At 33.1% G+C, this 13206-nt stretch overlaps 1 protein-coding gene across 8 annotated transcripts in view; it reads right to left on the minus strand.

Annotated features, from left to right (window-relative positions):
- SUPT3H (SPT3 homolog, SAGA and STAGA complex component) overlaps positions 1-13206 on the minus strand; it is a 463611-nt gene that overhangs the window by 213619 nt on the left and 236786 nt on the right. The window lies entirely within an intron of this gene.

Consider the following 13206-nt stretch of genomic DNA (forward strand, 5'->3'; position numbering starts at 1 on the left):
AAAGCAAATTCTACTGTATTAAATAATGCTAATGGGGAGTTAAATAATATTAATATACTGAATTGACACTTAAAAGGTTAAGAAGATAAATTTTATGTCATGAGTATTTTACCACACACACAGTGGAATAGACATACCCACCAGAAATGCTAAAATAAAAAAGAAAGTGATACCAAGTGATAGCAAGGATATGTCATAAATACAAGTTCCATACACTGCTGATAGGGGTATAAACTGATGTAAGCACTCCAGAAAACTATTTGTCATTATTTATTAAAGTTGAAATTTTCATACTATATAAAACACCTCCCCGAAGTATAACCCCCAATATGTGTGCCTGTGTTCATCAAAGTATCTGTACTTTGAACATTCTGTACAAAGTACATTCTGGGAATGTATCTGTACAAAGAACATTCCCAGGAACATTATTAATAATAGCTCTAAATTGGAATAACCCAAATATATATGAAAAGTGAAATGGGCAAATAAACTGTGGTGAATTGATAGAATGAAATAAATCACTGTTACATATAACAACACGATGATTCTCACAAACATGAAGCTGGGTAAATGAAGCTAGACCCAGAAAAATATACACTGTAAGATTTCATTTATATAAAGTTGAAACACGAGCAAGATTAGATTTATGATGTTAGAAGTCATAATATGCTGTTCACAGAACAAAAATATAAGACATATACTGGGATAAAATATTTATAGATTATATATCCAACAAAGAACTTGTATTCAGAACAAATAAAGAACTCTCTAAACTCAGTAGTAAGAAAACAAACATTCCTATTAAAAATGGGCCAAGGACCAGAACAGTTTATCAAAGAGGACACACCTATGGTAAATAAGGAACAAAAATAGTTTTAACATCATAGCTATTCATGAAGTGCAGATTAAAACCACTATACACTGATAAAAATGACTAAATAAAAAATATTCGCAATATCAAATATGCTGGTGAGGATATGGAAAAACTGGATCTTTCATACTTTGCTAATGGGAATGCAAAGTATAGCCACTTTGGGAAATGGTTTAGCAATTTCTTTGAAAAATTTTCAGGAGGATTGTTAACTCTTGAATCTAAAATGCACTTCCCATACAACCCAGCAACCACAAGTCCATGGCATTTATCCTTGAGAAATAAAAACTATGTCCACACAAGGACTTACATGCAAAATGTTCATAGCAGCTTTATTTGTAATAGCTCAAAAGTGGAAACAATTCAAATGTCTTCCAACAGGTGAAAGAATAAATAAAGCATAGTATATCCATGAAAAGGAATACTACTCATATACGTAAAAAGAACACTCCACTGATACCTGACAACTTGGATGGACCTCAAGACCTTTATACTGAATTTAACAAGGCAATCTCAAAAGATTACATACTATGTGCTTCCATTTCAAATCTTACAGAAATGAAGAATTTTAGTGGTTGCCAGGGTATATGGAAGGAGAGCGGATAGGGAGGAGCTATGCAAATATAAAGGAGTGACAGGAGGGGGTTTCTGTATGTTGACTGTGGTGGCAGTGGTTATACAACTCTCTACATGTGGTAAAACGTCACAGAAGTACACACACTCCTGCACAAGAGCATGTAACAACTGCAGAGATCCTGGTTAACAGTGCTGTACTAATGCCGATTTCCTCCTGCTGAGCATATACTCTAGTTGTGTTAAGATGTTATCATGGGAGAAGCTGAATGAAGGGTTCACGGGAATTCTCTACACTCTTTTGCAACATTTTGTGAATCTTTAATTAATTCAAATTAAAAAGTAAACAACAACAACAACAACAAAGTCATAAAGTGATTATCCATGGAAAGGCTATTAGTACCCAGAAGGAGGCATGAGGGGACTCCTGTGTGCTGGTCATGCGCTGTGTACTGGTTACATGGGTGCACTCACTTTGTGAGAATTCATCAAGCTGCAAATGACTCAGGGACTCCTCTGTGTTTATGTTTCACTAAAGAAGTTTACTAAACAAGAAAAAAATAAGTGTGATCTTCATTAACCTATAGATTTCCTAGAAAATTTGTAGTTAAAATGTACATTTGAAAAGGTACTTGTGTAAATCATGTTCAAAATTAGTAAATACATAACAAAAATGTATTAACTTGGGGACAGTTGCTTTGTTCTTTTAGAATTCTTCACATTCCTGTAATTTCAAGTTTACAGCACAACAATTATGTTACTAGATTCATAATAACAACACTTGCTAGGTTCAATAAAATCCTCCTATAATACCACATCTTCTTTCTGATCCTTGACAGTAAAAGCAGTGTTGATAATAACTATGCTGGGATGATGGGCATAAAGCAGGTTTTCCTGAGCAATAATAACATGTGTGCACACTACCTTTAGAACAAAAATTCTTTAGAACATTGGCTATCATTTCTGCCTTCAATTTCTTGTCTCCAAGAATAACGGTTATTAATTCTAAGACTTGTCCACAGCTCTGAAATAGAACTACTCTTGCTAAATCTTATTAGTTGCAATAAACTCTCCATCCTCATTTCACTCAACCTCTCAACAGCATCTGAAACACCCTCTTCATCTGGCTACCAGGACACCACACACTCCTCATGTCACCCACCTCCTTGCCCGTGTCTTCTTCTCTTCAACCTGTGAGTATTGGAATACCTCCAGTCTTCTGTCTTTTCCCTTCTCTTCCCAAGTGATCTCATACTGTATCTTAAGACTTTGCATCACATTTATAAACCAATGACTCCAAAATTTTTATCCTTATCACAACCTGTCTCATGAACTCACATCATATTTAAGACAACTTCTCTACTTACATGTCTGATAGGCTTTTCAACTTTAACACAATATCAAATGCTAAAATTTTGCTGCAAAGCATTATTCATCTAGTCCCTCCAAAAATATAGAGGTCATCTTTGATTTCTTCCATACTTTCAAATTTATATCCACTGTCAGAAAGTCCCATTGATGCCACCGTGAGACCAGACTGGCCCACTTCTCTCCACCACCACCATCGTGGCAGTGTGTGCTACCTCCGAGCACTGCAGAAGCCTTTCAACTAGTCTACCGGCTTCCACGCTGAAACTCCTACAGCCTAATCACTGCAAAGTAGGTGGGGTCATCTTTTAAAAACCTTAATCATGCAGAGGGTTCTGGAGGTCTGTTACACGACAATGTGCATGTGGTTGAAAATACTGTACTGCACAATTAGAAATTATTAGCATTGTGAAAAAAAGAATTAGTGAATCTACTTCACTTTAACAGAGATAACATTGAAACTGATGTGTTTTTGATTGGCGGTCACACAAATTCTAAAAAAGATAACTTTTTTTTACAAAACCTGAAATCATAGCAAAATCACTCCCCTATTTAAAAACTTTAGTGGTTTCCTATCAGACTTGTAATGAAATTCAACTACTTAATGTGATTTATTTATCAATGTAAATCAAACCTTTTAAAAACATCTGTCCTGTACGAAGTCAAACAGACTGAAAGTGACACAGAGAGAAACACAGTACTTAGATAATCTGGCCCCTGTCTACCCTTTACACTTCATCTCTTACCACTGGATCCATCACTCCCTCCGTACCACACACACGGATATTTCTCACTGTTTCTGAAGTAGATTACAGTCTCAGCGGCCTTTACATTTCCTGTTCCCTTAAGTCTGTTATTCCACCAGAGCTATGATTCGTATCTATCTTGATATAATTTATTTTTTTGCTCAAATGTAATATCCTCTGATGTAATCTGACTTTATTTCTCCCTTTACTCATTCTCCATTATTTTTTCATAGCAGGTATTACCTATTCTTATTTATTTATTATTCTTGACACAAAAATACAAGCTCCATGAGGGAAGGGACTTCATGTTACCATTATATCCCAAATGCCTTAAAAAATGATTGGAACATTTATCAATAAACCTTTGATGAATGAATGAATGATGGAGCCCCTATGTGGCTAACAATCCCAGATAATCTAACTCTACCACTTATATATCCAGTATAATTGAGGAGACAGGATTTTACTTATAACAGAATCCACATAATTATGTACTATTTTTAACAGGATTCTACATTAAGAATAACAATATAAAATTTCAGTAGTTGCAAAATATTTTACTCTTGGGACTGATAAAACACGAAACCAGAAACTATTCTAAAATAACTGCCTGGTCCAGCAGTTTCAGCCAATTTTTACACTTGGAACAAAGGAAAAAAAACAGGTGAACTTCCACTGAGGTATATGTAAGTGTGATGCCTTCTTTAATTTTATTTGGGTTTCTAAATGAAATAATCAATTTGAATAAAAAATAAAAGCCAAGGAACTGGTAAGTAAAAAGAAAGTGTAACATCTCTGCCTTTTCACTAAGTGCCTGGAAAAATATATGATTTGAAATTTTATTCTGTTGTGTCTTATAACAGGCAGACTTAAATATCTGACTAAATATTCTATAGTATCCATAAATATAGAAGCACATTTTTATGAACATTGTTTAGTACTGCTCCAATTTCAACTCAACATAAATAAATACATGCCGATATTCTGAATTATAAGTTTCAACCCATTTAAGCCAAAGAAAACTATGTACTCCACAACTGTTACCTGCATAATTACCATTTTTATTATATCTGACAAGTTCCTTTCAGACTTTGTATGTCACATATGCTGGAGTGTAATTAAAGATATTGGGCACCTCTTTTCTAGGAACTTGATTGATTAGTGGGTGAAACTGAAATCCTGAAAACATAACTCAGGTACATACTAAAATCCAAACCAAAAAAAAAGGTCATGTAAGAAACTAAAATGATTACAAATGAAGAAATGGTAATCAAAATTCTTTCTACTTGTTTTCTACATTTCCCTGTTCTCATCTTTTCTGTTGATGAAAACAGTATGAAGACCTCATTAGAAATGTATCTCCAACTAAAACTGTGTCTATCAAATAACAGATTATAATTCATAAATGGATGAAAGACAGGAGGATAAAATTTTTTCTCATCTTGGGAAAAGATATTACATGAACTATAAAACAACAGCTTTATGAGATATTTCTCCCTTTGGAGTTCTTAGATCAACCAAAAACATCATCACTAGTATTAAAAATAAACCTAATTCAAATATGATATATTTGCTATATTTAAAATGTTTGATTTTTAGGTATGAGAAAATCATACTCCAGTGAGAGACACACTTGAATATTCAAATATTCTGAAGTTTTACAGCAATTCGAATAGAAATGACTTGAAATTTAGTCTTTGTCACTGACTTTGTAAATACTTAAATGTTCGATATTAAAGATAAATGTTGAGCCAATATATTGTACACCTGAAACAGATATAATACTGTATACCAACTATTCTTAAATAAAAATAATTTTTAAAAATTTTCATCCTACTGAGTCATTTTCCACTATAATTAAAGGCATCAAAAATGAAATAAATTTCATTATGTGCAAAAGCACCTGGATTTTTGATTCAACAATAGCTTACTGCATAAATAAATTTTTTTGAACTAAGATTATATACTTTCACTTAACTGCTGATAATCTGATCCTAATGTAGATCTTTAAACATTATAACTAGAAAAACTGGACCACTTAAATCACCCTCAGGAATTCACAACAAAATAGTAAACACATAGCATTCACAAGGTCCCCCATTTCAAAAATTATAAACAACTTAATCCTGCTTTAGTCCTGGGCAAGTAGTGCTACCACACTCTCAATGCTTACATGAATGTGATTTGTTACCTCTACCACCAGGAACCAGGCTTACATAAAGAAAATCGTATGTTTGACTTGTGACTCCAAGAAATTGTGGATATGACAAAACATTGAGGTTTGAAGAGTCATAGTTTTAAAAACTCTCTCAAGTTCCTTCTACTTCTAAAATTCTATGATTCTCTAAGTTCTGCTGTATTCAAAACAGCCTCAGTAATAATCTAACAATGGTGTCATCTATGTAGTTATAAAAACTGTATTAAACTAGTGTTGAAAATAGGAGTTACTTAACTGTTAACAGGTGCAATGATAAAAATATTTAATGTAATTCTCATTCCGTAGCAATTAATAATCAAATTCAATATTTAAAATATCAGGAATAGTGAACACTAGGTGTCAGTGTAAGAAGTGGAAAAATAGATTTAAAAACTCGTTTCCAATCAGGTGTGTAACAAAGAAATCAAAAGCAGCTGTGACCACATTTACTTATAATTGCATAATTCAGTTAACAAGCCAATCTTTCTTTCAAACAAAAATCCCAGTTCCAAAACCATCAAGAGTTTAAAATCAGATTAAGCTGATTATTAGAAGTTACAAGTCTTTTGTAACTTCAGCTGCATAAGGCACAAAAAATAATTTTACTTTTAAGAATACATATTTTGAAATATGCTGTTAAATGCAGGTATAGGTCTGAAAGTATTATGTTGCATGATTCTAGCTGGTAAGAAGAGTTTTTTTTTTCCAAAATAATAATGTTGGATAATTAATAAAGGACACTGAATTTAAAATTTTCCCCAGAAGTCTCCTTCATAAATTTCAAGGTATTAGAAGTTAAAATGCTTAAGGGGTCAGTTCACAAAAAAAAAAAAAAAAGAAGAAGAAGAACAACAACAACAACAACAACACATGAACTTAGGAAGAACAATTGAGTCTCCCAAAATTCTAGCAGCTAAAAGGTAGTTAAAAAAGATAATCATCATCAACAATAAAAGTTGTAAGGAAAAGAATATTAAAATATTGCCTCATATTTTACAAAGTACATTAATAAGAAATACCTAATTTAGGCCCAATAATAATAACAACAAATTTATATTCAGTTTAGTCAAATGTTCATTTGGGGTCTGGAACTCTCCTGTACCTACTGAACCTTCTTTCACCCATTTCTCTGTTCCATCTCTCAAATGCCACACCATTATCTGCTTATTAAATTCTTCCATGTATTTTTCAAGCATGTTGGGCAACTTTTTCATACAATATTCTCAAAGTCATTCATTTCTGGGAAGCAAACAAAACTAAATATAGTAGTCATCACTAAAATACAAAGTAATGGAACCAAAAAAAATCATTTAGGAGAATACTCAAGGGTTTACTGGAAAAAAGATAAATGCTTTTAGTCAACACTGTGCTCTTGTTTCACTGACAGTTAAGTTATATTTAAATTATAGTCATACTATGAGAAAGCATGAAGTTTATGGAAAAGCTTTCAAACTCCAGAATTTAAAGAAATTAAGGAAGGCAATTAAGACTGCTCTGTGTCTGCAGGTTTCTTCTCAGGGACAAAATGTCAGGTGGGAACAGACAAGGAGGGAAAGAGGAACTTCACATATAATAAATGACACAACATAAGATCTCTAATCATATCACAAATGAGAAGTATTAGGAGAAACGGAGATCTGGTGGGACATCCAAAAGCAGAAAAGTGGCCTCAGAAATACAGAAAGCATATGCCATTTTTTTAGGGATTTCATTTTCTGCATCTATGCATTTTAAAAAATATTTACTTTCGATTACAGCTGACATACAATATTATATTAATTTCAGGTGTACAAACATAGTGCTTAGACATTTATATACATAATGAAGTGATTACCCTGGTAAGTATACTAACTATCTAGCACCATACATAGTTATTACAATATGATTGCCTATATTCCCTATGCTGTACTTTACATCCCCATGACTATTTTTATAACTGCCAATTTGTACTTCTTAATCCCTTTCACCTTTTCACCCATCCCCCCTACACCCCTCCCATATGGCAAACATAAAGAAGTCAGAGTAAGACAAATACCATGTGATTTTACTTATATGTGGATTCTAAAAAACAAAATAGACAAAACAGAAACAACTCAAGATACAGAGAGCTATGACTATTTAAACTATTTCTGTCTTTGCCTTTGATACCATATTGTTCATATATTTATGATGAAAATTTTGGGCCATCGTTATTGAATCCTCCTTTCACTGAACGACAGTATAGATTGGCGTCACTGTGCTCATTAGTATAACACCTATGAGGCAAGTAAAGTCCTACAGATGAGTAAACTAAGACTCACTGAGATTAAGAAATGAGCTTAAAGTTGTATAAATTAGCAAGTTAGGAAGCCAAGATACAAACTCGGGGATGTTTGTTTCTAAAAACCCTTTTACTAGCACTTCCCAACTGATGGCTCACAAGGTCTTGTGGTTTTTGTAGCAGTAAACAGGAATGTCACATGTAGAGCATTGATTACAAAGTGAGAAAATGTCAAATTGGTACAGGTAATGTGCTAACTCTAACTCAGTACTTCTATCAGTTTTTCACACAGATAAACACTGAGGGTTGTCATGATAGATTTCATTGTTGTATCATTTTGAACTAATTTATTCTTGCTGATACAGGATTTACATCCATAAGTTTATTTTACAGATATTAAAATATCATTCAGAACCCATCATCATCCAACTAAGAGCTGGTAATATCTCTTACCTAAACATTTCAACATCTTTCCCTCTAAACAGACCTCTCCAGAACCGGCATTGTCCTTCAGTATTCTTTAAAAAACAGCCAGGTTATTCTATCTACTTTCCTAACACTGCCACTTTCTAAAACAGTCAATGCCCACAGCAGCCTGCAGCATTACATATAAATTCCTCAGTTTGAAATTCATTGACCTTGAAAATACAGTCCCAAGCTCCTTTTTTATCCCTTTCTCTAGTGCATATTTAAGAAACATTGTTGATACTCCCAACTGAAAATCCACATGGCATGATCAGAGGTGATTTCATAATAAACCAAAAACTAAACATGGATTCTTGGCATTAATGCAAACTCTGTGCAATTTATCCGACATTTAAAAATAGGAATTTTATTCCTGAGAACATCATTCAAATCTATTCTGAAATCCAAACATAGTTTTAGTAATTAATGGTTACTATGTGGCTTATCTAAGCATAAAGACTTAGTTAAAACAAAGAAACAACTGGTTTTAAAACTTAAGTGTAAATTTTAAAAATGTATTAATTATCATTCCCTCTTTTGGAGAGAAGCCATTTGGTCTTTAATAAAGACACAGATAAATAATTTCTTGCTTCCAAGGAACTTTCATTTCCTGACTAGCATTAAAAAAGAATAAATTAGATGTGTTAGAGAAAAAACCTGAATTGTAGTATTTTCATTATTTCCACAAATGGGACATTTGAAAATAGTAACTACATCACTGCCTGATATCTAATTTATATGAAAATTCACTGGCTTTATTTTATACCCAACATGATAGGAAATACCAAAGATTTTTTAGAGGGGAAAAACAGTTAACACTTTTGCTTTTAAATTAAAAAAAAATTAAATGATGAGTTTCTAGTAAATATAAGGCACTTATAACAACCTTATTCTTAGCTTATGGATTTAGGAAAAATAACAATAATTTTTTAAAGCAACCATAGCCAATATGATTGAACAGAATAAAGAACTGAGACTTATATGATGGAGGCAAAAGATAATATGAGTAGAGACCGAAAAAAATTAGTCTTCCATTATATGTGGACCCTGAGAAATTTGTTAGGAAAACTATTAGGTATTTTACTTCTCATATGATCATCAAGTCTTACTGAAGTCTAGTGACCTTAACACAGCAGTCTTCAAAAGGAAACTTTCAAGAAGCAACCTCAGCCCTGAGGAAAAAGGCTTTACTAGAACTTTTCTTTTTGAAGCAAGCAGAAATTTGGTAATTTTCAGGAAAAAGTTCACAATATTTTAAATGTCTTTTCCAATTATGTTTAAATCTATTCTTTCTTATACATTCAATTACCTTTGTTAAGATGTCTATTAATATATTCAATGTTATCAAATTACCCATTATGCCTAAGATGTTTTGCTGGCTAAGACCATTCCTCATGTAGAAGAATATTACTTTTTCTCTCTATAAATGTAAAGTATAGTAAATCTCTATCAGAGACTTGAAATTGAACTTGTTTTTTCCACACCAAAAGATTCTGTTAACCTTTCTTGGGATTTCTCTTTTCAATCACTTCTTTTTTTCCCACTATTCTTCACAAGTCCATTGTAAGATATAAATCCTTTTTCAAAAACAATACCCTTTACTTCAAATAACCTCAGAATACAAAAATTTAGAAGGAATCTTAGAGATATACACAATATACCTGGTCAGAAAAGTACTCATTTGTACCTATACAAGAATCAGCATATTTCATTCTAAAAATTCTTCTAATCCCAAAAGAAGCAATGACTTGAATTACACATCTACTAGTTATAAGCTGTGTGACTTTGGGCAAGTTGCTTAATTTTTCTGTCCTTCATTTTCCAAATCTATAATATGAAGATAATGCCTTCTAATTATCTAGGTTTACTGTAAAATGTTTGTTACAAGAGATGCCATTCTGTCAAAGTGTACACAGACCGAAAGTTTAAAAACTAAACATTTTTATTTTCTTAAGTTCATTTGCTAAATCAAGAAATGTTTACATAAATTTGGGGGGAAAAAGTTCTTGGTCTTTTAAGAAATATGTTGCACTAGTGGTATGTTAACTAAATCCTCCAAATTAAGAAAAACAAACTTTATTATTATGAGACATCTTTCTAAGTGTGTCACACACTATCTTTAGTTTCTAAAGAATATCCCAAATGCATCAACTTTCTCTAATGGTTTAAAGCCTTCACTGTGAATAACAATCATCATATTTTGTTTATGAATGATGGTCTCACAGACCAAAAAACTTTATAGGTGACTTTAGATATTATTATGTACACTTTCAGGGACATATTTCATCAATTTTTTTCCTAGACCACCTAGATATCTATAATTTTGTGTATTTGTAATTTTTGGCAATTATTTTCTCTTGACTCACACACTCTCACTTCTTGTTGTTTCTTATTGATACCTGACTTAGTAACTAATTGCCTTGGTCCTGACCATTCTGCTGCTTCTACTCTACTGCAAAGGAAAACAGATTAAACACACTCTGACTAATGAGCAGGATGTTAATAGTGTCTACTGACTTTTATTGCTTACTATCAATTCTTATCTGGATTAGAGTGCAAATTCAGTATGATCTTATGGATAATAAATATCACCTTCAAAATTAGTCTCAAAACATTCCTAAGATTTTTTTCTTAAGCTTTTTCTAATTGACATATTTATTTAATAGACCTTATATCTCCTTCCGTTAACTTTAAAAATTTGAAGTCAACTTTATATAAGTGCTTCACATAGAAATAATACGTTATGAATTACAGGTTATATACATTACTTAGAATTTCAGAACAATTTACTCTAGAGAAGTATCTAAGCATAGCTAATATATTTTGGGAACCTAAGAATGTGACTTATACATTCATCAAGAGACATAAAATTATACCCCTAATAAAACATCAGGATGGATGCAAACACAATATCTGAACAGATAAAAATATTTTTTAAAAATATTTTATTGTTTAGCTATTACAATTGTCCCAATTTCCTCCCCTTCAACCCCCCACCACATAGCCCACCCCAACTCCTATAGTCAATCCCCACACTGTTGTCCATGTCCATTGGTCATGCATATATATTCTTTAATTAGTCCCTTCACCTTCTTTTAATCAGCCCCCACCTCCCCTCTGGTTCTATTTTGCTCATTAGTTTATTCTGTTCATTAGATTCCACTTATAGGTGAGATCATATGGCATTTATCTTTCACTGACTGGCTTACTTCACTTAGCGTAATATTCTCCAGTTCCATCCATGCTGTCACAAAAGGTAGGAATTCTGTCTTTTTTACTGCTTTGTAGTATTCCACTATGTAAATGTACCACAGTTTTTTGATCCACTCATCTACTGATGGGCACTTAGGCTGTTTCCAAATCTTGGCTACTGTAAATAGTGTGGCTATGAACATGGGGGTACATAAATTCTTTTGAATTGGTGATTCAGGATTCTTAGGGTATATTCCCAGCAGTGAAATTGCTGTGTCAAAAGATAGTTCCATTTTTGATGTTTTTGAGAAAATTCCATAGTTTTCCACAGTGGCTGTACCAGTCTGGATTCCTACCATCAGTGCACTAGGGTTCCCTTTTATCCACATCCTCACCAGCACTTGTTGTTTGTTGATTTGTTTATGATGACCATTCTCACCAGTGTGAAGTGCTATCTCATTGTGGTTTTAATTTGCATCTTGCTGATGGCTAGAGATGCTGAGTACTTATGAGTCATCTGTATAGAAGCAGATACTGGGTTCACGGATTGGAAGAATTACCATCATTAAAATGTTCGTACTACCCAAAGCAATCCATGGACTCAATGCAATTCCTACTAAAATACTAAAGGCATATTTCACAGATCTAGAATAAATATTCCAAAAATTTATATGGAACCAAAAAAAGACCCCAAATAGCCTAAGTAATCTTGAGAAAGAAGAACAAAAGGAGGGATCACAGCACCTGATACCAAACTGTACTACAAGGCCACTGTAATCAAAACAGTCTGGTAGGGGCATAAGAACAGACACATAGATCAATGGAATAGAATAGAGACCCGAGAAATAAACCTACATCTCTGTGGTCAATTAATATTTGACAGAGGAAGCAAGCACACACAATGGGCTAAAGATAGTTTATCAGTAAATGGTGTTGGGAGAACTGGATTGGTACATGACAAAAAATGAAACTAGACCACCAGTTTACACCATAAACTAGGACAAACTCAAAATGGATAAAAACTTCAATGTAAGTCATGACACTATAAAAGTCCTATAGGAAAAAATAGGCAACAAAGTTTCAAATATCTCATGTAGCAATACTTTTGCTGATATATCTCCTAGTGCAAGGGAAATAAAGGAAAAAAATGGGACTACATCAAATTAAAAAGGTCCTGAACAGCTAACAAAACCATCATCAAAATAAAAATGGAACTGAGTGTATGGGAAAACATAATTGCCAACAATCCATCAGACAAGGGTTTAATCTGCAAAATACAGACAGAACTTATACAAATCAACACCAGAAAGACAAACGTTCCAATTGTAAAATGTGCAAATGACCTGAACAGACACTTCTCAAAAAACACATATTTTTAAAAAGAATTATATATTGTCCTGGCTGGCGTAGCTCAGTGGATTGAGCGTGAGCTGCGAACCAAAGTGTCCCAGGTTCGATTCCCAGCCAGGGTACATTCCTGGGTTGCAGGCCATAACCCCCAGCAACCGCACATTGATGTTTCTCTCTCTCTCTC

Source organism: Phyllostomus hastatus, unplaced genomic scaffold (genome assembly GCF_019186645.2).
Source record: "Phyllostomus hastatus isolate PE091 unplaced genomic scaffold, TTU_PhHast_1.1 phas_contig_40, whole genome shotgun sequence".
Classification (NCBI taxonomy): domain Eukaryota; kingdom Metazoa; phylum Chordata; class Mammalia; order Chiroptera; family Phyllostomidae; genus Phyllostomus; species Phyllostomus hastatus.